At 50.4% G+C, this 24,482-nt stretch overlaps 47 non-coding genes and 2 pseudogenes across 47 annotated transcripts; all 49 read left to right on the forward strand.

Moving 5' to 3' along the window:
- Window positions 1-5,099: 5,099 nt before the first annotated feature.
- LOC121684674 lies at window positions 5,100-5,242 on the forward strand (annotated as a pseudogene).
- Window positions 5,243-5,605: 363 nt separating this feature from the next.
- LOC121679644 lies at window positions 5,606-5,719 on the forward strand. Its single transcript, XR_006021364.1, has one exon. It is a non-coding gene; the product is annotated as a U5 spliceosomal RNA (small nuclear RNA).
- A 161-nt stretch (window positions 5,720-5,880) lies between these two features.
- LOC121682277 lies at window positions 5,881-6,071 on the forward strand. The gene has a single exon (XR_006022494.1). It is a non-coding gene; the product is annotated as a U2 spliceosomal RNA (small nuclear RNA).
- Window positions 6,072-6,435: 364 nt separating this feature from the next.
- Window positions 6,436-6,549, forward strand: LOC121679662. The gene has a single exon (XR_006021381.1). It is a non-coding gene; the product is annotated as a U5 spliceosomal RNA (small nuclear RNA).
- A 161-nt stretch (window positions 6,550-6,710) lies between these two features.
- LOC121682334 lies at window positions 6,711-6,901 on the forward strand. Its single transcript, XR_006022525.1, has one exon. It is a non-coding gene; the product is annotated as a U2 spliceosomal RNA (small nuclear RNA).
- A 363-nt stretch (window positions 6,902-7,264) lies between these two features.
- On the forward strand, window positions 7,265-7,378 carry LOC121679668. The gene has a single exon (XR_006021383.1). It is a non-coding gene; the product is annotated as a U5 spliceosomal RNA (small nuclear RNA).
- A 161-nt stretch (window positions 7,379-7,539) lies between these two features.
- Window positions 7,540-7,730, forward strand: LOC121682383. Its single transcript, XR_006022546.1, has one exon. It is a non-coding gene; the product is annotated as a U2 spliceosomal RNA (small nuclear RNA).
- A 364-nt stretch (window positions 7,731-8,094) lies between these two features.
- LOC121679673 lies at window positions 8,095-8,208 on the forward strand. Its single transcript, XR_006021385.1, has one exon. It is a non-coding gene; the product is annotated as a U5 spliceosomal RNA (small nuclear RNA).
- A 161-nt stretch (window positions 8,209-8,369) lies between these two features.
- On the forward strand, window positions 8,370-8,560 carry LOC121682441. The gene has a single exon (XR_006022562.1). It is a non-coding gene; the product is annotated as a U2 spliceosomal RNA (small nuclear RNA).
- A 371-nt stretch (window positions 8,561-8,931) lies between these two features.
- On the forward strand, window positions 8,932-8,998 carry LOC121681892 (annotated as a pseudogene).
- Window positions 8,999-9,108: 110 nt separating this feature from the next.
- On the forward strand, window positions 9,109-9,299 carry LOC121682506. Its single transcript, XR_006022584.1, has one exon. It is a non-coding gene; the product is annotated as a U2 spliceosomal RNA (small nuclear RNA).
- A 339-nt stretch (window positions 9,300-9,638) lies between these two features.
- LOC121679677 lies at window positions 9,639-9,752 on the forward strand. Its single transcript, XR_006021386.1, has one exon. It is a non-coding gene; the product is annotated as a U5 spliceosomal RNA (small nuclear RNA).
- A 150-nt stretch (window positions 9,753-9,902) lies between these two features.
- On the forward strand, window positions 9,903-10,093 carry LOC121682596. The gene has a single exon (XR_006022635.1). It is a non-coding gene; the product is annotated as a U2 spliceosomal RNA (small nuclear RNA).
- A 339-nt stretch (window positions 10,094-10,432) lies between these two features.
- LOC121679684 lies at window positions 10,433-10,546 on the forward strand. Its single transcript, XR_006021387.1, has one exon. It is a non-coding gene; the product is annotated as a U5 spliceosomal RNA (small nuclear RNA).
- A 150-nt stretch (window positions 10,547-10,696) lies between these two features.
- Window positions 10,697-10,887, forward strand: LOC121682717. The gene has a single exon (XR_006022646.1). It is a non-coding gene; the product is annotated as a U2 spliceosomal RNA (small nuclear RNA).
- Window positions 10,888-11,230: 343 nt separating this feature from the next.
- On the forward strand, window positions 11,231-11,344 carry LOC121679688. Its single transcript, XR_006021390.1, has one exon. It is a non-coding gene; the product is annotated as a U5 spliceosomal RNA (small nuclear RNA).
- A 150-nt stretch (window positions 11,345-11,494) lies between these two features.
- On the forward strand, window positions 11,495-11,685 carry LOC121682839. Its single transcript, XR_006022657.1, has one exon. It is a non-coding gene; the product is annotated as a U2 spliceosomal RNA (small nuclear RNA).
- Window positions 11,686-12,025: 340 nt separating this feature from the next.
- Window positions 12,026-12,139, forward strand: LOC121679693. Its single transcript, XR_006021392.1, has one exon. It is a non-coding gene; the product is annotated as a U5 spliceosomal RNA (small nuclear RNA).
- A 150-nt stretch (window positions 12,140-12,289) lies between these two features.
- LOC121682962 lies at window positions 12,290-12,480 on the forward strand. Its single transcript, XR_006022668.1, has one exon. It is a non-coding gene; the product is annotated as a U2 spliceosomal RNA (small nuclear RNA).
- A 339-nt stretch (window positions 12,481-12,819) lies between these two features.
- LOC121679699 lies at window positions 12,820-12,933 on the forward strand. The gene has a single exon (XR_006021393.1). It is a non-coding gene; the product is annotated as a U5 spliceosomal RNA (small nuclear RNA).
- Window positions 12,934-13,083: 150 nt separating this feature from the next.
- Window positions 13,084-13,274, forward strand: LOC121683084. The gene has a single exon (XR_006022679.1). It is a non-coding gene; the product is annotated as a U2 spliceosomal RNA (small nuclear RNA).
- Window positions 13,275-13,613: 339 nt separating this feature from the next.
- LOC121679705 lies at window positions 13,614-13,727 on the forward strand. Its single transcript, XR_006021394.1, has one exon. It is a non-coding gene; the product is annotated as a U5 spliceosomal RNA (small nuclear RNA).
- A 150-nt stretch (window positions 13,728-13,877) lies between these two features.
- On the forward strand, window positions 13,878-14,068 carry LOC121683192. Its single transcript, XR_006022697.1, has one exon. It is a non-coding gene; the product is annotated as a U2 spliceosomal RNA (small nuclear RNA).
- Window positions 14,069-14,407: 339 nt separating this feature from the next.
- On the forward strand, window positions 14,408-14,521 carry LOC121679707. The gene has a single exon (XR_006021396.1). It is a non-coding gene; the product is annotated as a U5 spliceosomal RNA (small nuclear RNA).
- A 150-nt stretch (window positions 14,522-14,671) lies between these two features.
- Window positions 14,672-14,862, forward strand: LOC121683252. Its single transcript, XR_006022713.1, has one exon. It is a non-coding gene; the product is annotated as a U2 spliceosomal RNA (small nuclear RNA).
- Window positions 14,863-15,201: 339 nt separating this feature from the next.
- LOC121679716 lies at window positions 15,202-15,315 on the forward strand. The gene has a single exon (XR_006021398.1). It is a non-coding gene; the product is annotated as a U5 spliceosomal RNA (small nuclear RNA).
- Window positions 15,316-15,465: 150 nt separating this feature from the next.
- Window positions 15,466-15,656, forward strand: LOC121683303. The gene has a single exon (XR_006022737.1). It is a non-coding gene; the product is annotated as a U2 spliceosomal RNA (small nuclear RNA).
- A 339-nt stretch (window positions 15,657-15,995) lies between these two features.
- Window positions 15,996-16,109, forward strand: LOC121679719. The gene has a single exon (XR_006021399.1). It is a non-coding gene; the product is annotated as a U5 spliceosomal RNA (small nuclear RNA).
- A 150-nt stretch (window positions 16,110-16,259) lies between these two features.
- On the forward strand, window positions 16,260-16,450 carry LOC121683352. Its single transcript, XR_006022753.1, has one exon. It is a non-coding gene; the product is annotated as a U2 spliceosomal RNA (small nuclear RNA).
- Window positions 16,451-16,790: 340 nt separating this feature from the next.
- On the forward strand, window positions 16,791-16,904 carry LOC121679726. The gene has a single exon (XR_006021400.1). It is a non-coding gene; the product is annotated as a U5 spliceosomal RNA (small nuclear RNA).
- A 150-nt stretch (window positions 16,905-17,054) lies between these two features.
- Window positions 17,055-17,245, forward strand: LOC121683417. The gene has a single exon (XR_006022781.1). It is a non-coding gene; the product is annotated as a U2 spliceosomal RNA (small nuclear RNA).
- Window positions 17,246-17,584: 339 nt separating this feature from the next.
- LOC121679731 lies at window positions 17,585-17,698 on the forward strand. The gene has a single exon (XR_006021401.1). It is a non-coding gene; the product is annotated as a U5 spliceosomal RNA (small nuclear RNA).
- A 150-nt stretch (window positions 17,699-17,848) lies between these two features.
- On the forward strand, window positions 17,849-18,039 carry LOC121683483. Its single transcript, XR_006022799.1, has one exon. It is a non-coding gene; the product is annotated as a U2 spliceosomal RNA (small nuclear RNA).
- Window positions 18,040-18,379: 340 nt separating this feature from the next.
- On the forward strand, window positions 18,380-18,493 carry LOC121679736. The gene has a single exon (XR_006021406.1). It is a non-coding gene; the product is annotated as a U5 spliceosomal RNA (small nuclear RNA).
- Window positions 18,494-18,643: 150 nt separating this feature from the next.
- Window positions 18,644-18,834, forward strand: LOC121683544. The gene has a single exon (XR_006022821.1). It is a non-coding gene; the product is annotated as a U2 spliceosomal RNA (small nuclear RNA).
- Window positions 18,835-19,173: 339 nt separating this feature from the next.
- LOC121679741 lies at window positions 19,174-19,287 on the forward strand. The gene has a single exon (XR_006021408.1). It is a non-coding gene; the product is annotated as a U5 spliceosomal RNA (small nuclear RNA).
- A 150-nt stretch (window positions 19,288-19,437) lies between these two features.
- On the forward strand, window positions 19,438-19,628 carry LOC121683594. The gene has a single exon (XR_006022849.1). It is a non-coding gene; the product is annotated as a U2 spliceosomal RNA (small nuclear RNA).
- Window positions 19,629-19,967: 339 nt separating this feature from the next.
- LOC121679744 lies at window positions 19,968-20,081 on the forward strand. Its single transcript, XR_006021409.1, has one exon. It is a non-coding gene; the product is annotated as a U5 spliceosomal RNA (small nuclear RNA).
- A 150-nt stretch (window positions 20,082-20,231) lies between these two features.
- On the forward strand, window positions 20,232-20,421 carry LOC121683440. Its single transcript, XR_006022793.1, has one exon. It is a non-coding gene; the product is annotated as a U2 spliceosomal RNA (small nuclear RNA).
- A 339-nt stretch (window positions 20,422-20,760) lies between these two features.
- LOC121679746 lies at window positions 20,761-20,874 on the forward strand. Its single transcript, XR_006021410.1, has one exon. It is a non-coding gene; the product is annotated as a U5 spliceosomal RNA (small nuclear RNA).
- A 151-nt stretch (window positions 20,875-21,025) lies between these two features.
- Window positions 21,026-21,215, forward strand: LOC121683432. The gene has a single exon (XR_006022789.1). It is a non-coding gene; the product is annotated as a U2 spliceosomal RNA (small nuclear RNA).
- A 340-nt stretch (window positions 21,216-21,555) lies between these two features.
- On the forward strand, window positions 21,556-21,669 carry LOC121679749. The gene has a single exon (XR_006021411.1). It is a non-coding gene; the product is annotated as a U5 spliceosomal RNA (small nuclear RNA).
- Window positions 21,670-21,818: 149 nt separating this feature from the next.
- Window positions 21,819-22,009, forward strand: LOC121683638. Its single transcript, XR_006022859.1, has one exon. It is a non-coding gene; the product is annotated as a U2 spliceosomal RNA (small nuclear RNA).
- Window positions 22,010-22,349: 340 nt separating this feature from the next.
- On the forward strand, window positions 22,350-22,463 carry LOC121679754. Its single transcript, XR_006021413.1, has one exon. It is a non-coding gene; the product is annotated as a U5 spliceosomal RNA (small nuclear RNA).
- A 151-nt stretch (window positions 22,464-22,614) lies between these two features.
- Window positions 22,615-22,805, forward strand: LOC121683693. The gene has a single exon (XR_006022874.1). It is a non-coding gene; the product is annotated as a U2 spliceosomal RNA (small nuclear RNA).
- Window positions 22,806-23,146: 341 nt separating this feature from the next.
- LOC121679761 lies at window positions 23,147-23,260 on the forward strand. Its single transcript, XR_006021415.1, has one exon. It is a non-coding gene; the product is annotated as a U5 spliceosomal RNA (small nuclear RNA).
- A 150-nt stretch (window positions 23,261-23,410) lies between these two features.
- On the forward strand, window positions 23,411-23,601 carry LOC121683745. Its single transcript, XR_006022896.1, has one exon. It is a non-coding gene; the product is annotated as a U2 spliceosomal RNA (small nuclear RNA).
- A 339-nt stretch (window positions 23,602-23,940) lies between these two features.
- Window positions 23,941-24,053, forward strand: LOC121681856. Its single transcript, XR_006022324.1, has one exon. It is a non-coding gene; the product is annotated as a U5 spliceosomal RNA (small nuclear RNA).
- Window positions 24,054-24,203: 150 nt separating this feature from the next.
- Window positions 24,204-24,395, forward strand: LOC121683428. Its single transcript, XR_006022787.1, has one exon. It is a non-coding gene; the product is annotated as a U2 spliceosomal RNA (small nuclear RNA).
- Window positions 24,396-24,482: the final 87 nt, after the last annotated feature.

Genomic DNA, 24,482 nt, shown 5'->3' on the forward strand with positions numbered 1-24,482 from the left:
TAGTATTAGAGACGGGCATCTATATGAGACAGGCCTTTAATTCCCTTTAAACAAAACTTTTCCTCTGCAGAGATGGAAGATATTATCAAATTAATTATTTCAAACACACTGAACGTCTACCCATATGACTAGGCTATCCGATGACAATTACTGATCATCATTCATTTAGTGTTGACATGTTTATTGACTGAGAAGATCCAAATAGCGGGGATAGCCAGAACAGATGAAACACGTTTTAATCAAACTTAATTTACGAAGAGATTGTATCACACTGAAACCTTATATTTTGTCACTAGTAACCTATATCTGTCCTCTGTCAAATACAGTTGCATTTTCACCCCTGACAAAAACCGTTCAGGAATTATTTATTCAAAAGCGTAAAATGCATAATGTTTCATTCTCCCTCCTTTTCGGCACGAATGAAACAGCATGAGAGCATGAACCATATCGTTTCTCCCGTATTTTATTCAGCAAATTTGGCAAGTCAGCTCACATTTTAAATCATAGCCCACTACTTCTTTCTCTTTATTGCCATTGCAGTAAGCATTTAGAATAAAGAATAACGTTCGTGAACCCTTTTGTTTTGTTGCCAGCATAAAAACAAGCCTACCATCGGCCTATTCTGCAAATTAAAAAAAAAAAGGAATAAATTGAACGATGTCGAAGTCGGACAGATGGGCATAGTTCATATTGAAAAAAGTTATACAATTTGGAACTCTAGCTTTTCCCCACCGCAGTCTTTTAATGTCATCTAATCATACGTTAGCGTGCACAGTCTGCACCATACTGGCTTAAACAGACGATCAGACAGGTTTTAGAAGATTAAATACAACTTGAAACTAAAAAAAAGACCAGGCCTCTATTTAACCCTTTAGGCGCCAGAGGTTTTTTTCCGAAACGATCAATTTTGACATCTTCATTTCAAAAGGCTATATCTTAAAAGTGATAAGAGATAGAGACTTTCTGTAAATTAGAGAAATATTAAGGATGACCCAAAGTGTATGTAGAGATTAAATGTTTATATCTAATTTGCATATTATGACGTCATATGGTGGCGGCCATCTTGGATTATAGAATTTTCATGAAAAGTTGCATGTTTGAATGATAAAATGCACCACTTCTTTCCCCCCAAAATGTCCCTCACCTTCTGTATGCTATATTGCACAATACTGAATGCTCAGGTAAATAGTAAGTAGTGAACAAACTGTGTAAATCATTACTAATAAATGGCAGAAACAAACCAAATGCATGTAGCGGTAGACTGGCCTTTTGCTGTAGAGATTTTCCATTTACTACATACAGTAGGCACTCTGATGTATGGGGCACATATATATTATTCAGATGACACACAAACACAAGTAGACAAGACCTGTTTAGTTCAAAAGCTCATTTGCCACGGCAAGGGACAGGTCAGGAGTGAGATGACGAGACAAGACAAGAGACAATGTTAGTATTTTTTTTCTTTTTGTTGTTTTTGTTGATGTTTTTTTGTTTTTTTTCTTAGCTGACAAAGACACACACATCACAAGGACATGAACACACAAAAAGGAACACATAGTGTACTGTATGTCCTAAATGATCAGGGAAGTAGATAGCAAATCAACAGTGTAAATCATTACTAAATGGCTGACTTTTTTTTTTTTTTTATGTAGCAGGCCTTTTGCTGTAGAGATAATGACTCCCTATCCCTATCCATACAGGGCCGGCATTCCCATCATCTTGTGATAGACTATGCATGACCTAATGTGTGTGTGTGTGTGTGTGTGTGGGAGAGGGAGAGAGCGTGTCACCACCTCCACCATGCGAGCAGCATGGCCAGATCTGCCTCGCGCGCGCCGAGTGGAGAGAATTTGCACAGCTCGGACTAAGCCTACTGTCATTCTCATTGCGACTCCCCACACTGCCACTACGTTCCCCCCTAACTGTCCTATGAGCACTTCGACCTCGTCTAACCTACCCAGTGGCATTAGACAAAGGCTCCACCACGTTACTGTCGCCGCGATTGTGGAGGCACACGTTCAGAAGACAGAAGCTAGCGCTATGGATATTAGGCTACCTCCAGCCTCGTTCGCCACACCACTAACACCCTGCTAACTTCCCGATGAACACTCCGAACCCGTGAAACATTATTCCCACCAGTGACATTGGGCAAACGATTCAACGTTTGTGCTTGGTGTAAGCTAAACTATGGAGTAAACTCTCACTTTGTCCAGCTGCATCATTGCAAGGCAGGGACGCATCTGAAGCCTCACTAAACGAATCACCGTCATTTTCTGAAGGCAGATATTCCCCTTCAGAATCAGGGTCCGCGAATAGAAGACCCAACACTTCATTTCAGGTAAACTTTTTTGATGCCATTAGACGATAATCTAATGCAAATACTCGCTGACGTTGACAATATCGCTCTGACAAAGTGGCTCACACGCACACTAGCTCCGGTATTTCATGCACTGATTCAATGCGCTGTAGCTAGAAACTTTTGTTTAAAGCGTGTCCTTTTTTCGACTCGGGGATGACGTATGACATGTCTGCCATCTAGTGGAGTGGAAGTCGAACGAAATATGACACCCTATTTGACTAAATCGGCCGTTTTATTCAGTACCGCATCTTGTCGACTATAGTCGCCTGTGGCGCCTAGAGGGTTAAGACAGTCTTTTAACCCAAATCTGTAGCCACACCAGGCGTTTAAAAGAGACGTGCGTCTATTTGGGACTCGGCTATTATTTGAAATTTTACGGTATATATATACTGCTAAGTATTTCTGATATGTTGCTGACTGGATCATAACCGGCCACAGCAACAAAGAGGAATGACTGATAATGACTGACTCTTCTCTATTATTGTGTTACACGCTCCAAATGTAAAGCCGCATTCTGTGTATGAAAGGTGCTATACAAATATTTTTATTACCTGGCAAAATCATAACCCTGTGGTTGTCTTGCATTATTTATTACTGAGTGCTTCTTCAAGCGCCTTCATGCTTAAAAAAGACAGGATGTGACGGAATATCTACATACATTTTTACAGAGGATCGTATTTGAAACAGGATTAATATTACCCGAAGTATTTTTTGGACCGTTTTACAGAAGGTAAAAGTTTCCAGTAATTTTTACTGACATTGCCTGTAATAATTACTGACATTGCGTATTCGGACGGGACTAATAATTACTTTACCCTTGTCTCCACATAATACTAATCCTGTACGAATAGGACTTTAGCGTCCATAAACATTTCCCATTTTCCTCTCCACCTGAACCCTCTGGGGACTGGAGACAGATTCACAGGGTATTCCAGACATGGAAAGTCAGAATTTAATAATTTAAATTAAATAATTTTTTGAGCAAAATCATGCAGTATCAGGGAATTTTGTTGTAGCAGTTTAAAATGTAATAACATTTCAGGGCTCTACATTTTTTTTCAGGAGCACTTGTGCGCCCAAAATTTAGGAGCACAGACAAAAATTTGGGCGCACAGTCAGTTCTGTACTTAACTTTCCAGTGCACCAATTGCGAATATTAAGAATGACTGACAACATTTAGGCTACAGAAAACAGGATTTTAAAGATCAGTGCCTACTTTATTTTCAGTCTGTTCTATTTTCCTACATTTTGTTAATGTAAAATAATGTAAAATAATATAATACCATATTTGCATTTAGCCTGTATATCAAGTATCCTGCCAAATGTAGGCTAATTTATTTATTTGTGAATCCATCTATAGCTAAACCAAATATGCCCATGGTGACCTATCTGACTGCATACTGCCTAATACTACTACTAAAACAGTCCATTTTCTCTTCCACCCAACATAGGCTAATCAAGGATATATGTTTTATACTTTTAGTTTTTATTCAAAATATCTGCATTGATGGGGGCAGTAGGCTAGCCTGGCCTTGGCCTGTCTACGTACTTCCTGTCGATTTATTTTCCCTACAGTACTCCGTCTGGAATAGGTTGATTCGCGCTAGTTTACTTCGGCAGTTGGGCAGCCGACTCCGCCTTAACAATCTTTGGACCAACCAGCGAACAGAGGGCGTCCCTGAGAGCGATTACGTACCCAGGCATGGTGTTTCAATTACTACGTCCCCGCCCCCAAAGCAGATCGCTTGGAATACATCAACGTAGGGAGCAAAAAGGGCTTATACTTATGCAATCTTTGAGCAAACGTGAATAATAGTTTAGCCTATTAACAGGAGTGTCACGAACGAAGTCACAGTGGAGTAGGATGTTATATCGTCAGCTAAACTTTAGTCATAGATTTTGTCATTTTCTTAGTAGGCTACATGGTCGCGTCAAAATTGCTATTTTTCAAACACTAAGAAGGCTCGACATAACTTGAAACTTTGATCGAAGCATCATCAGTGTCTCTACATATGAACTCGAGCATTAAGAACATTGTTCGTGCACACATAGTTTACTAAAAAGAAAGATTTTGGACAACTCACTCGTTGCAAGATGGCAAGATGGCAGCAAGCAGAAAAAACAAGTGAGTTGTTCAAAACCTCTCTTTTAGTGAACTCTGTGTACACCAACAATGTTCTCAATGCTCGAGTTCATGTGTAGAGACACTGATGATACTTCGATCAAAGTTTCAATAGCGATTTTGACACGATTGTATCAAAAAAAGTAGTGGCCCTATAGGAATCCCATTCAAAAGGTAATTTCACCCGAAAACGACAACGCATACAAGCTTAAAATTGGCGCTTTGGACGTACTTATGCATTTACATGAAGGTTTGAATTGGGTACATTCACAAAACACTATATGATGCATTTTGGCGAGAGTTACGCAGATGAAACGTGTGATTGTTTGCTGATAAGATGCACCCGTGCTTGTTAGGGCGTGCTGCAGAGAAACTTCTCTGTATGACGAAACGCCGGTTTTTACTGATTGGTTCAAAGCGGTTCAAAGGAACTCCAATGATTTTAAACCTCAAACTGTGCCCTCCCACCCGGAAATAAACGTACGCCTATAGAGCTGGTAAGTCCCGCCAATCCGCTAAACCCCCAGTGGACTTCTAGATTGAAAAATCGTCAATGCAAGTGAATGTGAGAAAATAATTATTTTCTAGTCCCGTTTGAATTGTGCCATGAATGTGAACATATTTGTGGATCTGCGTTGAATCTGTGCATCCCCAAAAATTTTTTTTGGATTTTTGGAACAGGGAGACGGAAGAGGGGCTTGCTCCGTCCGCTCCACGCATCGACCCGGTATTGCAGCGACTCCGGGAACGGTGCACATTCCTTTGACTGTGTAAGAAAAGAACCAACCCAGTGGAACTGACTGACTGACTGACTGACTGACTGACTGACTGTGATGAAATCCTCCTTAGCAGAGCAGACGCAGCAGCAGGAGTCCTTGCCAGGTGTTTTGGCCAACCGCGCCACCTCCCTTTTCGGCCCCTTTTGGGTTTTCCCGCCCTTTTACTCTTTTTTTTTATTTTTTTTTTTTTTTTTTTTTGTTTTTTTTTTTTTTTTTTACACATTTAAATTTAAAGGGGATGTTGATACTGCCGTCTTGTTGCCACTGGGCAACGCCTTGGAGTCACCCTCACGTCCACGACCGGCGCCGTTCATGCTCTCCGTCCGGCGTGCCCTGTGGCAGCCATCGCTCGGGTTTCTCTTCATCTCGTACAAATCTTTCGCCTTTTACTAAAGATTTCCGTGGAGGGGAACTGCCCCGAGTTTACGGTATTTTTGGAAGCTCTGCTTCGGCGGAGCTGCACCTGCCTGTCCAAAGTCAAGCGTCGTGGTGTTTTGTTTTGCGGCGGCGGCGGCGGCGGCGGCGGCGGTCCGCTTTTGCTGGCCCCGCCTCCCCCCGTAACCATGTGAGCGCGGGGGGCGTCGCTAGAGGGGCCGCCGCACCCCGTGCAGTTGTGGGGTATCGCTTCTCGGCCTTTTGGCTAAGATCAAGTGTAGTATCTGTTCTTATCAGTTTAATATCTGATACGTCCTCTACCCGAGGACCATATATTAATCTGATTTTTGGAACAGGGAGACGGAAGAGGGGCTTGCTCCGTCCGCTCCACGCATCGACCCGGTATTGCAGCGACTCCGGGAACGGTGCACATTCCTTTGACTGTGTAAGAAAAGAACCAACCCAGTGGAACTGACTGACTGACTGACTGACTGACTGACTGACTGTGATGAAATCCTCCTTAGCAGAGCAGACGCAGCAGCAGGAGTCCTTGCCAGGTGTTTTGGCCAACCGCGCCACCTCCCTTTTCGGCCCCTTTTGGGTTTTCCCGCCCTTTTACTCTTTTTTTTTATTTTTTTTTTTTTTTTTTTTTGTTTTTTTTTTTTTTTTTTTACACATTTAAATTTAAAGGGGATGTTGATACTGCCGTCTTGTTGCCACTGGGCAACGCCTTGGAGTCACCCTCACGTCCACGACCGGCGCCGTTCATGCTCTCCGTCCGGCGTGCCCTGTGGCAGCCATCGCTCGGGTTTCTCTTCATCTCGTACAAATCTTTCGCCTTTTACTAAAGATTTCCGTGGAGGGGAACTGCCCCGAGTTTACGGTATTTTTGGAAGCTCTGCTTCGGCGGAGCTGCACCTGCCTGTCCAAAGTCAAGCGTCGTGGTGTTTTGTTTTGCGGCGGCGGCGGCGGCGGCGGCGGCGGTCCGCTTTTGCTGGCCCCGCCTCCCCCCGTAACCATGTGAGCGCGGGGGGCGTCGCTAGAGGGGCCGCCGCACCCCGTGCAGTTGTGGGGTATCGCTTCTCGGCCTTTTGGCTAAGATCAAGTGTAGTATCTGTTCTTATCAGTTTAATATCTGATACGTCCTCTACCCGAGGACCATATATTAATCTGATTTTTGGAACAGGGAGACGGAAGAGGGGCTTGCTCCGTCCGCTCCACGCATCGACCCGGTATTGCAGCGACTCCGGGAACGGTGCACATTCCTTTGACTGTGTAAGAAAAGAACCAACCCAGTGGAACTGACTGACTGACTGACTGACTGACTGACTGACTGTGATGAAATCCTCCTTAGCAGAGCAGACGCAGCAGCAGGAGTCCTTGCCAGGTGTTTTGGCCAACCGCGCCACCTCCCTTTTCGGCCCCTTTTGGGTTTTCCCGCCCTTTTACTCTTTTTTTTTATTTTTTTTTTTTTTTTTTTTTGTTTTTTTTTTTTTTTTTTACACATTTAAATTTAAAGGGGATGTTGATACTGCCGTCTTGTTGCCACTGGGCAACGCCTTGGAGTCACCCTCACGTCCACGACCGGCGCCGTTCATGCTCTCCGTCCGGCGTGCCCTGTGGCAGCCATCGCTCGGGTTTCTCTTCATCTCGTACAAATCTTTCGCCTTTTACTAAAGATTTCCGTGGAGGGGAACTGCCCCGAGTTTACGGTATTTTTGGAAGCTCTGCTTCGGCGGAGCTGCACCTGCCTGTCCAAAGTCAAGCGTCGTGGTGTTTTGTTTTGCGGCGGCGGCGGCGGCGGCGGCGGCGGTCCGCTTTTGCTGGCCCCGCCTCCCCCCGTAACCATGTGAGCGCGGGGGGCGTCGCTAGAGGGGCCGCCGCACCCCGTGCAGTTGTGGGGTATCGCTTCTCGGCCTTTTGGCTAAGATCAAGTGTAGTATCTGTTCTTATCAGTTTAATATCTGATACGTCCTCTACCCGAGGACCATATATTAATCTGATTTTTGGAACAGGGAGACGGAAGAGGGGCTTGCTCCGTCCGCTCCACGCATCGACCCGGTATTGCAGCGACTCCGGGAACGGTGCACATTCCTTTGACTGTGTAAGAAAAGAACCAACCCAGTGGAACTGACTGACTGACTGACTGACTGACTGACTGACTGTGATGAAATCCTCCTTAGCAGAGCAGACGCAGCAGCAGGAGTCCTTGCCAGGTGTTTTGGCCAACCGCGCCACCTCCCTTTTCGGCCCCTTTTGGGTTTTCCCGCCCTTTTACTCTTTTTTTTTATTTTTTTTTTTTTTTTTTTTTGTTTTTTTTTTTTTTTTTTTACACATTTAAATTTAAAGGGGATGTTGATACTGCCGTCTTGTTGCCACTGGGCAACGCCTTGGAGTCACCCTCACGTCCACGACCGGCGCCGTTCATGCTCTCCGTCCGGCGTGCCCTGTGGCAGCCATCGCTCGGGTTTCTCTTCATCTCGTACAAATCTTTCGCCTTTTACTAAAGATTTCCGTGGAGGGGAACTGCCCCGAGTTTACGGTATTTTTGGAAGCTCTGCTTCGGCGGAGCTGCACCTGCCTGTCCAAAGTCAAGCGTCGTGGTGTTTTGTTTTGCGGCGGCGGCGGCGGCGGCGGCGGCGGTCCGCTTTTGCTGGCCCCGCCTCCCCCCGTAACCATGTGAGCGCGGGGGGCGTCGCTAGAGGGGCCGCCGCACCCCGTGCAGTTGTGGGGTATCGCTTCTCGGCCTTTTGGCTAAGATCAAGTGTAGTATCTGTTCTTATCAGTTTAATATCTGATACGTCCTCTACCCGAGGACCATATATTAATCTGATTTTTGGAACAGGGAGACGGAAGAGGGGCTTGCTCCGTCCGCTCCACGCATCGACCCGGTATTGCAGCGACTCCGGGAACGGTGCACATTCCTTTGACTGTGTAAGAAAAGAACCAACCCAGTGGAACTGACTGACTGACTGACTGACTGACTGACTGACTGTGATGAAATCCTCCTTAGCAGAGCAGACGCAGCAGCAGGAGTCCTTGCCAGGTGTTTTGGCCAACCGCGCCACCTCCCTTTTCGGCCCCTTTTGGGTTTTCCCGCCCTTTTACTCTTTTTTTTTATTTTTTTTTTTTTTTTTTTTTGTTTTTTTTTTTTTTTTTTTACACATTTAAATTTAAAGGGGATGTTGATACTGCCGTCTTGTTGCCACTGGGCAACGCCTTGGAGTCACCCTCACGTCCACGACCGGCGCCGTTCATGCTCTCCGTCCGGCGTGCCCTGTGGCAGCCATCGCTCGGGTTTCTCTTCATCTCGTACAAATCTTTCGCCTTTTACTAAAGATTTCCGTGGAGGGGAACTGTGTTTTTTCGGCGGCGGCGGCGGTCCGCTTTTGCTGGCCCCGCCTCCCCCCGTAACCATGTGAGCGCGGGGGGCGTCGCTAGAGGGGCCGCCGCACCCCGTGCAGTTGTGGGGTATCGCTTCTCGGCCTTTTGGCTAAGATCAAGTGTAGTATCTGTTCTTATCAGTTTAATATCTGATACGTCCTCTACCCGAGGACCATATATTAATCTGATTTTTGGAACAGGGAGACGGAAGAGGGGCTTGCTCCGTCCGCTCCACGCATCGACCCGGTATTGCAGCGACTCCGGGAACGGTGCACATTCCTTTGACTGTGTAAGAAAAGAACCAACCCAGTGGAACTGACTGACTGACTGACTGACTGACTGACTGACTGTGATGAAATCCTCCTTAGCAGAGCAGACGCAGCAGCAGGAGTCCTTGCCAGGTGTTTTGGCCAACCGCGCCACCTCCCTTTTCGGCCCCTTTTGGGTTTTCCCGCCCTTTTACTCTTTTTTTTTTTTTTTTTTTTTTTTTTACACATTTAAATTTAAAGGGGATGTTGATACTGCCGTCTTGTTGCCACTGGGCAACGCCTTGGAGTCACCCTCACGTCCACGACCGGCGCCGTTCATGCTCTCCGTCCGGCGTGCCCTGTGGCAGCCATCGCTCGGGTTTCTCTTCATCTCGTACAAATCTTTCGCCTTTTACTAAAGATTTCCGTGGAGGGGAACTGCCCCGAGTTTACGGTATTTTTGGAAGCTCTGCTTCGGCGGAGCTGCACCTGCCTGTCCAAAGTCAAGCGTCGTGGTGTTTTGTTTTTTCGGCGGCGGCGGCGGTCCGCTTTTGCTGGCCCCGCCTCCCCCCGTAACCATGTGAGCGCGGGGGGCGTCGCTAGAGGGGCCGCCGCACCCCGTGCAGTTGTGGGGTATCGCTTCTCGGCCTTTTGGCTAAGATCAAGTGTAGTATCTGTTCTTATCAGTTTAATATCTGATACGTCCTCTACCCGAGGACCATATATTAATCTGATTTTTGGAACAGGGAGACGGAAGAGGGGCTTGCTCCGTCCGCTCCACGCATCGACCCGGTATTGCAGCGACTCCGGGAACGGTGCACATTCCTTTGACTGTGTAAGAAAAGAACCAACCCAGTGGAACTGACTGACTGACTGACTGACTGACTGACTGACTGTGATGAAATCCTCCTTAGCAGAGCAGACGCAGCAGCAGGAGTCCTTGCCAGGTGTTTTGGCCAACCGCGCCACCTCCCTTTTCGGCCCCTTTTGGGTTTTCCCGCCCTTTTACTCTTTTTTTTTTTTTTTTTTTTTTTTTTACACATTTAAATTTAAAGGGGATGTTGATACTGCCGTCTTGTTGCCACTGGGCAACGCCTTGGAGTCACCCTCACGTCCACGACCGGCGCCGTTCATGCTCTCCGTCCGGCGTGCCCTGTGGCAGCCATCGCTCGGGTTTCTCTTCATCTCGTACAAATCTTTCGCCTTTTACTAAAGATTTCCGTGGAGGGGAACTGCCCCGAGTTTACGGTATTTTTGGAAGCTCTGCTTCGGCGGAGCTGCACCTGCCTGTCCAAAGTCAAGCGTCGTGGTGTTTTGTTTTTTCGGCGGCGGCGGCGGTCCGCTTTTGCTGGCCCCGCCTCCCCCCGTAACCATGTGAGCGCGGGGGGCGTCGCTAGAGGGGCCGCCGCACCCCGTGCAGTTGTGGGGTATCGCTTCTCGGCCTTTTGGCTAAGATCAAGTGTAGTATCTGTTCTTATCAGTTTAATATCTGATACGTCCTCTACCCGAGGACCATATATTAATCTGATTTTTGGAACAGGGAGACGGAAGAGGGGCTTGCTCCGTCCGCTCCACGCATCGACCCGGTATTGCAGCGACTCCGGGAACGGTGCACATTCCTTTGACTGTGTAAGAAAAGAACCAACCCAGTGGAACTGACTGACTGACTGACTGACTGACTGACTGACTGACTGTGATGAAATCCTCCTTAGCAGAGCAGACGCAGCAGCAGGAGTCCTTGCCAGGTGTTTTGGCCAACCGCGCCACCTCCCTTTTCGGCCCCTTTTGGGTTTTCCCGCCCTTTTACTCTTTTTTTTTTTTTTTTTTTTTTTTTTACACATTTAAATTTAAAGGGGATGTTGATACTGCCGTCTTGTTGCCACTGGGCAACGCCTTGGAGTCACCCTCACGTCCACGACCGGCGCCGTTCATGCTCTCCGTCCGGCGTGCCCTGTGGCAGCCATCGCTCGGGTTTCTCTTCATCTCGTACAAATCTTTCGCCTTTTACTAAAGATTTCCGTGGAGGGGAACTGCCCCGAGTTTACGGTATTTTTGGAAGCTCTGCTTCGGCGGAGCTGCACCTGCCTGTCCAAAGTCAAGCGTCGTGGTGTTTTGTTTTTTCGGCGGCGGCGGCGGTCCGCTTTTGCTGGCCCCGCCTCCCCCCGTAACCATGTGAGCGCGGGGGGCGTCGCTAGAGGGGCCGCCGCACCCCGTGCAGTTGTGGGGTATCGCTTCTCGGCCTTTTGGCTAAGATCAAGTGTAGTATCTGTTCTTATCAGTTTAATATCTGATACGTCCTCTACCCGAGGACCATATATTAATCTGATTTTTGGAACAGGGAGACGGAAGAGGGGCTTGCTCCGTCCGCTCCACGCATCGACCCGGTATTGCAGCGACTCCGGGAACGGTGCACATTCCTTTGACTGTGTAAGAAAAGAACCAACCCAGTGGAACTGACTGACTGACTGACTGACTGACTGACTGACTGTGATGAAATCCTCCTTAGCAGAGCAGACGCAGCAGCAGGAGTCCTTGCCAGGTGTTTTGGCCAACCGCGCCACCTCCCTTTTCGGCCCCTTTTGGGTTTTCCCGCCCTTTTACTCTTTTTTTTTTTTTTTTTTTTTTTTTTTACACATTTAAATTTAAAGGGGATGTTGATACTGCCGTCTTGTTGCCACTGGGCAACGCCTTGGAGTCACCCTCACGTCCACGACCGGCGCCGTTCATGCTCTCCGTCCGGCGTGCCCTGTGGCAGCCATCGCTCGGGTTTCTCTTCATCTCGTACAAATCTTTCGCCTTTTACTAAAGATTTCCGTGGAGGGGAACTGCCCCGAGTTTACGGTATTTTTGGAAGCTCTGCTTCGGCGGAGCTGCACCTGCCTGTCCAAAGTCAAGCGTCGTGGTGTTTTGTTTTTTCGGCGGCGGCGGCGGTCCGCTTTTGCTGGCCCCGCCTCCCCCCGTAACCATGTGAGCGCGGGGGGCGTCGCTAGAGGGGCCGCCGCACCCCGTGCAGTTGTGGGGTATCGCTTCTCGGCCTTTTGGCTAAGATCAAGTGTAGTATCTGTTCTTATCAGTTTAATATCTGATACGTCCTCTACCCGAGGACCATATATTAATCTGATTTTTGGAACAGGGAGACGGAAGAGGGGCTTGCTCCGTCCGCTCCACGCATCGACCCGGTATTGCAGCGACTCCGGGAACGGTGCACATTCCTTTGACTGTGTAAGAAAAGAACCAACCCAGTGGAACTGACTGACTGACTGACTGACTGACTGACTGACTGTGATGAAATCCTCCTTAGCAGAGCAGACGCAGCAGCAGGAGTCCTTGCCAGGTGTTTTGGCCAACCGCGCCACCTCCCTTTTCGGCCCCTTTTGGGTTTTCCCGCCCTTTTACTCTTTTTTTTTTTTTTTTTTTTTTTTTTACACATTTAAATTTAAAGGGGATGTTGATACTGCCGTCTTGTTGCCACTGGGCAACGCCTTGGAGTCACCCTCACGTCCACGACCGGCGCCGTTCATGCTCTCCGTCCGGCGTGCCCTGTGGCAGCCATCGCTCGGGTTTCTCTTCATCTCGTACAAATCTTTCGCCTTTTACTAAAGATTTCCGTGGAGGGGAACTGCCCCGAGTTTACGGTATTTTTGGAAGCTCTGCTTCGGCGGAGCTGCACCTGCCTGTCCAAAGTCAAGCGTCGTGGTGTTTTGTTTTTTCGGCGGCGGCGGCGGTCCGCTTTTGCTGGCCCCGCCTCCCCCCGTAACCATGTGAGCGCGGGGGGCGTCGCTAGAGGGGCCGCCGCACCCCGTGCAGTTGTGGGGTATCGCTTCTCGGCCTTTTGGCTAAGATCAAGTGTAGTATCTGTTCTTATCAGTTTAATATCTGATACGTCCTCTACCCGAGGACCATATATTAATCTGATTTTTGGAACAGGGAGACGGAAGAGGGGCTTGCTCCGTCCGCTCCACGCATCGACCCGGTATTGCAGCGACTCCGGGAACGGTGCACATTCCTTTGACTGTGTAAGAAAAGAACCAACCCAGTGGAACTGACTGACTGACTGACTGACTGACTGACTGACTGTGATGAAATCCTCCTTAGCAGAGCAGACGCAGCAGCAGGAGTCCTTGCCAGGTGTTTTGGCCAACCGCGCCACCTCCCTTTTCGGCCCCTTTTGGGTTTTCCCGCCCTTTTACTCTTTTTTTTTTTTTTTTTTTTTTTTTTACACATTTAAATTTAAAGGGGATGTTGATACTGCCGTCTTGTTGCCACTGGGCAACGCCTTGGAGTCACCCTCACGTCCACGACCGGCGCCGTTCATGCTCTCCGTCCGGCGTGCCCTGTGGCAGCCATCGCTCGGGTTTCTCTTCATCTCGTACAAATCTTTCGCCTTTTACTAAAGATTTCCGTGGAGGGGAACTGCCCCGAGTTTACGGTATTTTTGGAAGCTCTGCTTCGGCGGAGCTGCACCTGCCTGTCCAAAGTCAAGCGTCGTGGTGTTTTGTTTTTTCGGCGGCGGCGGCGGTCCGCTTTTGCTGGCCCCGCCTCCCCCCGTAACCATGTGAGCGCGGGGGGCGTCGCTAGAGGGGCCGCCGCACCCCGTGCAGTTGTGGGGTATCGCTTCTCGGCCTTTTGGCTAAGATCAAGTGTAGTATCTGTTCTTATCAGTTTAATATCTGATACGTCCTCTACCCGAGGACCATATATTAATCTGATTTTTGGAACAGGGAGACGGAAGAGGGGCTTGCTCCGTCCGCTCCACGCATCGACCCGGTATTGCAGCGACTCCGGGAACGGTGCACATTCCTTTGACTGTGTAAGAAAAGAACCAACCCAGTGGAACTGACTGACTGACTGACTGACTGACTGACTGACTGTGATGAAATCCTCCTTAGCAGAGCAGACGCAGCAGCAGGAGTCCTTGCCAGGTGTTTTGGCCAACCGCGCCACCTCCCTTTTCGGCCCCTTTTGGGTTTTCCCGCCCTTTTACTCTTTTTTTTTTTTTTTTTTTTTTTTTTACACATTTAAATTTAAAGGGGATGTTGATACTGCCGTCTTGTTGCCACTGGGCAACGCCTTGGAGTCACCCTCACGTCCACGACCGGCGCCGTTCATGCTCTCCGTCCGGCGTGCCCTGTGGCAGCCATCGCTCGGGTTTCTCTTCATCTCGTACAAATCTTTCGCCTTTTACTAAAGATTTCCGTGGAGGGGAACTGCCCCGAGTTTACGGTATTTTTGGAAGCTCTGCTTCGGCGGAGCTGCACCTGCCTGTCCAAAGTCAAGCGTCGTGGTGTTTTGTTTTTTCGGCGGCGGCGGCGGTCCGCTTTTGCTGGCCCCGCCTCCCCCCGTAACCATGTGAGCGCGGGGGGCGTCGCTAGAGGGGCCGCCGCACCCCGTGCAGTTGTGGGGTATCGCTTCTCGGCCTTTTGGCTAAGATCAAGTGTAGTATCTGTTCTTATCAGTTTAATATCTGATACGTCCTCTACCCGAGGACCATATATTAATCTGATTTTTGGAACAGGGAGACGGAAGAGGGGCTTGCTCCGTCCGCTCCACGCATCGACCCGGTATTGCAGCGACTCCGGGAACGGTGCACATTCCTTTGACTGTGTAAGAAAAGAACCAACCCAGTGGAACTGACTGACTGACTGACTGACTGACTGACTGACTGTGATGAAATCCTCCTTAGCAGAGCAGACGCAGCAGCAGGAGTCCTTGCCAGGTGTTTTGGCCAACCGCGCCACCTCCCTTTTCGGCCCCTTTTGGGTTTTCCCGCCCTTTTACTCTTTTTTTTTTTTTTTTTTTTTTTTTTACACATTTAAATTTAAAGGGGATGTTGATACTGCCGTCTTGTTGCCACTGGGCAACGCCTTGGAGTCACCCTCACGTCCACGACCGGCGCCGTTCATGCTCTCCGTCCGGCGTGCCCTGTGGCAGCCATCGCTCGGGTTTCTCTTCATCTCGTACAAATCTTTCGCCTTTTACTAAAGATTTCCGTGGAGGGGAACTGCCCCGAGTTTACGGTATTTTTGGAAGCTCTGCTTCGGCGGAGCTGCACCTGCCTGTCCAAAGTCAAGCGTCGTGGTGTTTTGTTTTTTCGGCGGCGGCGGCGGTCCGCTTTTGCTGGCCCCGCCTCCCCCCGTAACCATGTGAGCGCGGGGGGCGTCGCTAGAGGGGCCGCCGCACCCCGTGCAGTTGTGGGGTATCGCTTCTCGGCCTTTTGGCTAAGATCAAGTGTAGTATCTGTTCTTATCAGTTTAATATCTGATACGTCCTCTACCCGAGGACCATATATTAATCTGATTTTTGGAACAGGGAGACGGAAGAGGGGCTTGCTCCGTCCGCTCCACGCATCGACCCGGTATTGCAGCGACTCCGGGAACGGTGCACATTCCTTTGACTGTGTAAGAAAAGAACCAACCCAGTGGAACTGACTGACTGACTGACTGACTGACTGACTGACTGTGATGAAATCCTCCTTAGCAGAGCAGACGCAGCAGCAGGAGTCCTTGCCAGGTGTTTTGGCCAACCGCGCCACCTCCCTTTTCGGCCCCTTTTGGGTTTTCCCGCCCTTTTACTCTTTTTTTTTTTTTTTTTTTTTTTTTTACACATTTAAATTTAAAGGGGATGTTGATACTGCCGTCTTGTTGCCACTGGGCAACGCCTTGGAGTCACCCTCACGTCCACGACCGGCGCCGTTCATGCTCTCCGTCCGGCGTGCCCTGTGGCAGCCATCGCTCGGGTTTCTCTTCATCTCGTACAAATCTTTCGCCTTTTACTAAAGATTTCCGTGGAGGGGAACTGCCCCGAGTTTACGGTATTTTTGGAAGCTCTGCTTCGGCGGAGCTGCACCTGCCTGTCCAAAGTCAAGCGTCGTGGTGTTTTGTTTTTTCGGCGGCGGCGGCGGTCCGCTTTTGCTGGCCCCGCCTCCCCCCGTAACCATGTGAGCGCGGGGGGCGTCGCTAGAGGGGCCGCCGCACCCCGTGCAGTTGTGGGGTATCGCTTCTCGGCCTTTTGGCTAAGATCAAGTGTAGTATCTGTTCTTATCAGTTTAATATCTGATACGTCCTCTACCCGAGGACCATATATTAATCTGATTTTTGGAACAGGGAGACGGAAGAGGGGCTTGCTCCGTCCGCTCCACGCATCGACCCGGTATTGCAGCGACTCCGGGAACGGTGCACATTCCTTTGACTGTGTAAGAAAAGAACCAACCCAGTGGAACTGACTGACTGACTGACTGACTGACTGACTGACTGTGATGAAATCCTCCTTAGCAGAGCAGACGCAGCAGCAGGAGTCCTTGCCAGGTGTTTTGGCCAACCGCGCCACCTCCCTTTTCGGCCCCTTTTGGGTTTTCCCGCCCTTTTACTCTTTTTTTTTTTTTTTTTTTTTTTTTTTACACATTTAAATTTAAAGGGGATGTTGATACTGCCGTCTTGTTGCCACTGGGCAACGCCTTGGAGTCACCCTCACGTCCACGACCGGCGCCGTTCATGCTCTCCGTCCGGCGTGCCCTGTGGCAGCCATCGCTCGGGTTTCTCTTCATCTCGTACAAATCTTTCGCCTTTTACTAAAGATTTCCGTGGAGGGGAACTGCCCCGAGTTTACGGTATTTTTGGAAGCTCTGCTTCGGCGGAGCTGCACCTGCCTGTCCAAAGTCAAGCGTCGTGGTGTTTTGTTTTTTCGGCGGCGGCGGCGGTCCGCTTTTGCTGGCCCCGCCTCCCCCCGTAACCATGTGAGCGCGGGGGGCGTCGCTAGAGGGGCCGCCGCACCCCGTGCAGTTGTGGGGTATCGCTTCTCGGCCTTTTGGCTAAGATCAAGTGTAGTATCTGTTCTTATCAGTTTAATATCTGATACGTCCTCTACCCGAGGACCATATATTAATCTGATTTTTGGAACAGGGAGACGGAAGAGGGGCTTGCTCCGTCCGCTCCACGCATCGACCCGGTATTGCAGCGACTCCGGGAACGGTGCACATTCCTTTGACTGTGTAAGAAAAGAACCAACCCAGTGGAACTGACTGACTGACTGACTGACTGACTGACTGACTGTGATGAAATCCTCCTTAGCAGAGCAGACGCAGCAGCAGGAGTCCTTGCCAGGTGTTTTGGCCAACCGCGCCACCTCCCTTTTCGGCCCCTTTTGGGTTTTCCCGCCCTTTTACTCTTTTTTTTTTTTTTTTTTTTTTTTTTACACATTTAAATTTAAAGGGGATGTTGATACTGCCGTCTTGTTGCCACTGGGCAACGCCTTGGAGTCACCCTCACGTCCACGACCGGCGCCGTTCATGCTCTCCGTCCGGCGTGCCCTGTGGCAGCCATCGCTCGGGTTTCTCTTCATCTCGTACAAATCTTTCGCCTTTTACTAAAGATTTCCGTGGAGGGGAACTGCCCCGAGTTTACGGTATTTTTGGAAGCTCTGCTTCGGCGGAGCTGCACCTGCCTGTCCAAAGTCAAGCGTCGTGGTGTTTTGTTTTTTCGGCGGCGGCGGCGGTCCGCTTTTGCTGGCCCCGCCTCCCCCCGTAACCATGTGAGCGCGGGGGGCGTCGCTAGAGGGGCCGCCGCACCCCGTGCAGTTGTGGGGTATCGCTTCTCGGCCTTTTGGCTAAGATCAAGTGTAGTATCTGTTCTTATCAGTTTAATATCTGATACGTCCTCTACCCGAGGACCATATATTAATCTGATTTTTGGAACAGGGAGACGGAAGAGGGGCTTGCTCCGTCCGCTCCACGCATCGACCCGGTATTGCAGCGACTCCGGGAACGGTGCACATTCCTTTGACTGTGTAAGAAAAGAACCAACCCAGTGGAACTGACTGACTGACTGACTGACTGACTGACTGACTGTGATGAAATCCTCCTTAGCAGAGCAGACGCAGCAGCAGGAGTCCTTGCCAGGTGTTTTGGCCAACCGCGCCACCTCCCTTTTCGGCCCCTTTTGGGTTTTCCCGCCCTTTTACTCTTTTTTTTTTTTTTTTTTTTTTTTTTTACACATTTAAATTTAAAGGGGATGTTGATACTGCCGTCTTGTTGCCACTGGGCAACGCCTTGGAGTCACCCTCACGTCCACGACCGGCGCCGTTCATGCTCTCCGTCCGGCGTGCCCTGTGGCAGCCATCGCTCGGGTTTCTCTTCATCTCGTACAAATCTTTCGCCTTTTACTAAAGATTTCCGTGGAGGGGAACTGCCCCGAGTTTACGGTATTTTTGGAAGCTCTGCTTCGGCGGAGCTGCACCTGCCTGTCCAAAGTCAAGCGTCGTGGTGTTTTGTTTTTTCGGCGGCGGCGGCGGTCCGCTTTTGCTGGCCCCGCCTCCCCCCGTAACCATGTGAGCGCGGGGGGCGTCGCTAGAGGGGCCGCCGCACCCCGTGCAGTTGTGGGGTATCGCTTCTCGGCCTTTTGGCTAAGATCAAGTGTAGTATCTGTTCTTATCAGTTTAATATCTGATACGTCCTCTACCCGAGGACCATATATTAATCTGATTTTTGGAACAGGGAGACGGAAGAGGGGCTTGCTCCGTCCGCTCCACGCATCGACCCGGTATTGCAGCGACTCCGGGAACGGTGCACATTCCTTTGACTGTGTAAGAAAAGAACCAACCCAGTGGAACTGACTGACTGACTGACTGACTGACTGACTGACTGTGATGAAATCCTCCTTAGCAGAGCAGACGCAGCAGCAGGAGTCCTTGCCAGGTGTTTTGGCCAACCGCGCCACCTCCCTTTTCGGCCCCTTTTGGGTTTTCCCGCCCTTTTACTCTTTTTTTTTTTTTTTTTTTTTTTTTTACACATTTAAATTTAAAGGGGATGTTGATACTGCCGTCTTGTTGCCACTGGGCAACGCCTTGGAGTCACCCTCACGTCCACGACCGGCGCCGTTCATGCTCTCCGTCCGGCGTGCCCTGTGGCAGCCATCGCTCGGGTTTCTCTTCATCTCGTACAAATCTTTCGCCTTTTACTAAAGATTTCCGTGGAGGGGAACTGCCCCGAGTTTACGGTATTTTTGGAAGCTCTGCTTCGGCGGAGCTGCACCTGCCTGTCCAAAGTCAAGCGTCGTGGTGTTTTGTTTTTTCGGCGGCGGCGGCGGTCCGCTTTTGCTGGCCCCGCCTCCCCCCGTAACCATGTGAGCGCGGGGGGCGTCGCTAGAGGGGCCGCCGCACCCCGTGCAGTTGTGGGGTATCGCTTCTCGGCCTTTTGGCTAAGATCAAGTGTAGTATCTGTTCTTATCAGTTTAATATCTGATACGTCCTCTACCCGAGGACCATATATTAATCTGATTTTTGGAACAGGGAGACGGAAGAGGGGCTTGCTCCGTCCGCTCCACGCATCGACCCGGTATTGCAGCGACTCCGGGAACGGTGCACATTCCTTTGACTGTGTAAGAAAAGAACCAACCCAGTGGAACTGACTGACTGACTGACTGACTGACTGACTGACTGTGATGAAATCCTCCTTAGCAGAGCAGACGCAGCAGCAGGAGTCCTTGCCAGGTGTTTTGGCCAACCGCGCCACCTCCCTTTTCGGCCCCTTTTGGGTTTTCCCGCCCTTTTACTCTTTTTTTTTTTTTTTTTTTTTTTTTTACACATTTAAATTTAAAGGGGATGTTGATACTGCCGTCTTGTTGCCACTGGGCAACGCCTTGGAGTCACCCTCACGTCCACGACCGGCGCCGTTCATGCTCTCCGTCCGGCGTGCCCTGTGGCAGCCATCGCTCGGGTTTCTCTTCATCTCGTACAAATCTTTCGCCTTTTACTAAAGATTTCCGTGGAGGGGAACTGCCCCGAGTTTACGGTATTTTTGGAAGCTCTGCTTCGGCGGAGCTGCACCTGCCTGTCCAAAGTCAAGCGTCGTGGTGTTTTGTTTTTTCGGCGGCGGCGGCGGTCCGCTTTTGCTGGCCCCGCCTCCCCCCGTAACCATGTGAGCGCGGGGGGCGTCGCTAGAGGGGCCGCCGCACCCCGTGCAGTTGTGGGGTATCGCTTCTCGGCCTTTTGGCTAAGATCAAGTGTAGTATCTGTTCTTATCAGTTTATATCTGATACGTCCTCTACCCGAGGACCATATATTAATCTGATTTTTGGAACAGGGAGACGGAAGAGGGGCTTGCTCCGTCCGCTCCACGCATCGACCCGGTATTGCAGCGACTCCGGGAACGGTGCACATTCCTTTGACTGTGTAAGAAAAGAACCAACCCAGTGGAACTGACTGACTGACTGACTGACTGACTGACTGACTGTGATGAAATCCTCCTTAGCAGAGCAGACGCAGCAGCAGGAGTCCTTGCCAGGTGTTTTGGCCAACCGCGCCACCTCCCTTTTCGGCCCCTTTTGGGTTTTCCCGCCCTTTTACTCTTTTTTTTTTTTTTTTTTTTTTTTTTACACATTTAAATTTAAAGGGGATGTTGATACTGCCGTCTTGTTGCCACTGGGCAACGCCTTGGAGTCACCCTCACGTCCACGACCGGCGCCGTTCATGCTCTCCGTCCGGCGTGCCCTGTGGCAGCCATCGCTCGGGTTTCTCTTCATCTCGTACAAATCTTTCGCCTTTTACTAAAGATTTCCGTGGAGGGGAACTGCCCCGAGTTTACGGTATTTTTGGAAGCTCTGCTTCGGCGGAGCTGCACCTGCCTGTCCAAAGTCAAGCGTCGTGGTGTTTTGTTTTTTCGGCGGCGGCGGCGGTCCGCTTTTGCTGGCCCCCGCCTCCCCCCGTAACCATGTGAGCGCGGGGGGCGTCGCTAGAGGGGCCGCCGCACCCCGTGCAGTTGTGGGGTATCGCTTCTCGGCCTTTTGGCTAAGATCAAGTGTAGTATCTGTTCTTATCAGTTTAATATCTGATACGTCCTCTACCCGAGGACCATATATTAATCTGATTTTTGGAACAGGGAGACGGAAGAGGGGCTTGCTCCGTCCGCTCCACGCATCGACCCGGTATTGCAGCGACTCCGGAACGGTGCACATTCCTTTGACTGTGTAAGAAAAGAACCAACCCAGTGGAACTGACTGACTGACTGACTGACTGACTGACTGACTGTGATGAAATCCTCCTTAGCAGAGCAGACGCAGCAGCAGGAGTCCTTGCCAGGTGTTTTGGCCAACCGCGCCACCTCCCTTTTCGGCCCCTTTTGGGTTTTCCCGCCCTTTTACTCTTTTTTTTTTTTTTTTTTTTTTTTTTTACACATTTAAATTTAAAGGGGATGTTGATACTGCCGTCTTGTTGCCACTGGGCAACGCCTTGGAGTCACCCTCACGTCCACGACCGGCGCCGTTCATGCTCTCCGTCCGGCGTGCCCTGTGGCAGCCATCGCTCGGGTTTCTCTTCATCTCGTACAAATCTTTCGCCTTTTACTAAAGATTTCCGTGGAGGGGAACTGCCCCGAGTTTACGGTATTTTTGGAAGCTCTGCTTCGGCGGAGCTGCACCTGCCTGTCCAAAGTCAAGCGTCGTGGTGTTTTGTTTTTTCGGCGGCGGCGGCGGTCCGCTTTTGCTGGCCCCGCCTCCCCCGTAACCATGTGAGCGCGGGGGGCGTCGCTAGAGGGGCCGCCGCACCCCGTGCAGTTGTGGGGTATCGCTTCTCGGCCTTTTGGCTAAGATCAAGTGTAGTATCTGTTCTTATCAGTTTAATATCTGATACGTCCTCTACCCGAGGACCATATATTAATCTGATTTTTGGAACAGGGAGACGGAAGAGGGGCTTGCTCCGTCCGCTCCACGCATCGACCCGGTATTGCAGCGACTCCGGGAACGGTGCACATTCCTTTGACTGTGTAAGAAAAGAACCAACCCAGTGGAACTGACTGACTGACTGACTGACTGACTGACTGACTGTGATGAAATCCTCCTTAGCAGAGCAGACGCAGCAGCAGGAGTCCTTGCCAGGTGTTTTGGCCAACCGCGCCACCTCCCTTTTCGGCCCCTTTTGGGTTTTCCCGCCCTTTTACTCTTTTTTTTTTTTTTTTTTTTTTTTTTTACACATTTAAATTTAAAGGGGATGTTGATACTGCCGTCTTGTTGCCACTGGGCAACGCCTTGGAGTCACCCTCACGTCCACGACCGGCGCCGTTCATGCTCTCCGTCCGGCGTGCCCTGTGGCAGCCATCGCTCGGGTTTCTCTTCATCTCGTACAAATCTTTCGCCTTTTACTAAAGATTTCCGTGGAGGGGAACTGCCCCGAGTTTACGGTATTTTTGGAAGCTCTGCTTCGGCGGAGCTGCACCTGCCTGTCCAAAGTCAAGCGTCGTGGTGTTTTGTTTTTTCGGCGGCGGCGGCGGTCCGCTTTTGCTGGCCCCGCCTCCCCCCGTAACCATGTGAGCGCGGGGGGCGTCGCTAGAGGGGCCGCCGCACCCCGTGCAGTTGTGGGGGTATCGCTTCTCGGCCTTTTGGCTAAGATCAAGTGTAGTATCTGTTCTTATCAGTTTAATATCTGATACGTCCTCTACCCGAGGACCATATATTAATCTGATTTTTGGAACAGGGAGACGGAAGAGGGGCTTGCTCCGTCCGCTCCACGCATCGACCCGGTATTGCAGCGACTCCGGGAACGGTGCACATTCCTTTGACTGTGTAAGAAAAGAACCAACCCAGTGGAACTGACTGACTGACTGACTGACTGACTGACTGACTGTGATGAAATCCTCCTTAGCAGAGCAGACGCAGCAGCAGGAGTCCTTGCCAGGTGTTTTGGCCAACCGCGCCACCTCCCTTTTCGGCCCCTTTTGGGTTTTCCCGCCCTTTTACTCTTTTTTTTTTTTTTTTTTTTTTTTTTTACACATTTAAATTTAAAGGGGATGTTGATACTGCCGTCTTGTTGCCACTGGGCAACGCCTTGGAGTCACCCTCACGTCCACGGACCGGCGCCGTTCATGCTCTCCGTCCGGCGTGCCCTGTGGCAGCCATCGCTCGGGTTTCTCTTCATCTCGTACAAATCTTTCGCCTTTTACTAAAGATTTCCGTGGAGGGGAACTGCCCCGAGTTTACGGTATTTTTGGAAGCTCTGCTTCGGCGGAGCTGCACCTGCCTGTCCAAAGTCAAGCGTCGTGGTGTTTTGTTTTTTCGGCGGCGGCGGCGGTCCGCTTTTGCTGGCCCCGCCTCCCCCCGTAACCATGTGAGCGCGGGGGGCGTCGCTAGAGGGGCCGCCGCACCCCGTGCAGTTGTGGGGTATCGCTTCTCGGCCTTTTGGCTAAGATCAAGTGTAGTATCTGTTCTTATCAGTTTAATATCTGATACGTCCTCTACCCGAGGACCATATATTAATCTGATTTTTGGAACAGGGAGACGGAAGAGGGGCTTGCTCCGTCCGCTCCACGCATCGACCCGGTATTGCAGCGACTCCGGGAACGGTGCACATTCCTTTGACTGTGTAAGAAAAGAACAACCCAGTGGAACTGACTGACTGACTGACTGACTGACTGACTGACTGTGATGAAATCCTCCTTAGCAGAGCAGACGCAGCAGCAGGAGTCCTTGCCAGGTGTTTTGGCCAACCGCGCCACCTCCCCTTTTCGGCCCCTTTTGGGTTTTCCCGCCCTTTTACTCTTTTTTTTTTTTTTTTTTTTTTTTTTACACATTTAAATTTAAAGGGGATGTTGATACTGCCGTCTTGTTGCCACTGGGCAACGCCTTGGAGTCACCCTCACGTCCACGACCGGCGCCGTTCATGCTCTCCGTCCGGCGTGCCCTGTGGCAGCCATCGCTCGGGTTTCTCTTCATCTCGTACAAATCTTTCGCCTTTTACTAAAGATTTCCGTGGAGGGAACTGCCCCGAGTTTACGGTATTTTTGGAAGCTCTGCTTCGGCGGAGCTGCACCTGCCTGTCCAAAGTCAAGCGTCGTGGTGTTTTGTTTTTTCGGCGGCGGCGGCGGTCCGCTTTTGCTGGCCCCGCCTCCCCCCGTAACCATGTGAGCGCGGGGGGCGTCGCTAGAGGGGCCGCCGCACCCCGTGCAGTTGTGGGGTATCGCTTCTCGGCCTTTTGGCTAAGATCAAGTGTAGTATCTGTTCTTATCAGTTTAATATCTGATACGTCCTCTACCCGAGGACCATATATTAATCTGATTTTTGGAACAGGGAGACGGAAGAGGGGCTTGCTCCGTCCGCTCCACGCATCGACCCCGGTATTGCAGCGACTCCGGGAACGGTGCACATTCCTTTGACTGTGTAAGAAAAGAACCAACCCAGTGGAACTGACTGACTGACTGACTGACTGACTGACTGACTGTGATGAAATCCTTAGCT

The sequence above is a fragment of the Alosa sapidissima genome, chromosome 1 (genome assembly GCF_018492685.1).
Source record: "Alosa sapidissima isolate fAloSap1 chromosome 1, fAloSap1.pri, whole genome shotgun sequence".
NCBI lineage: Eukaryota > Metazoa > Chordata > Actinopteri > Clupeiformes > Clupeidae > Alosa > Alosa sapidissima.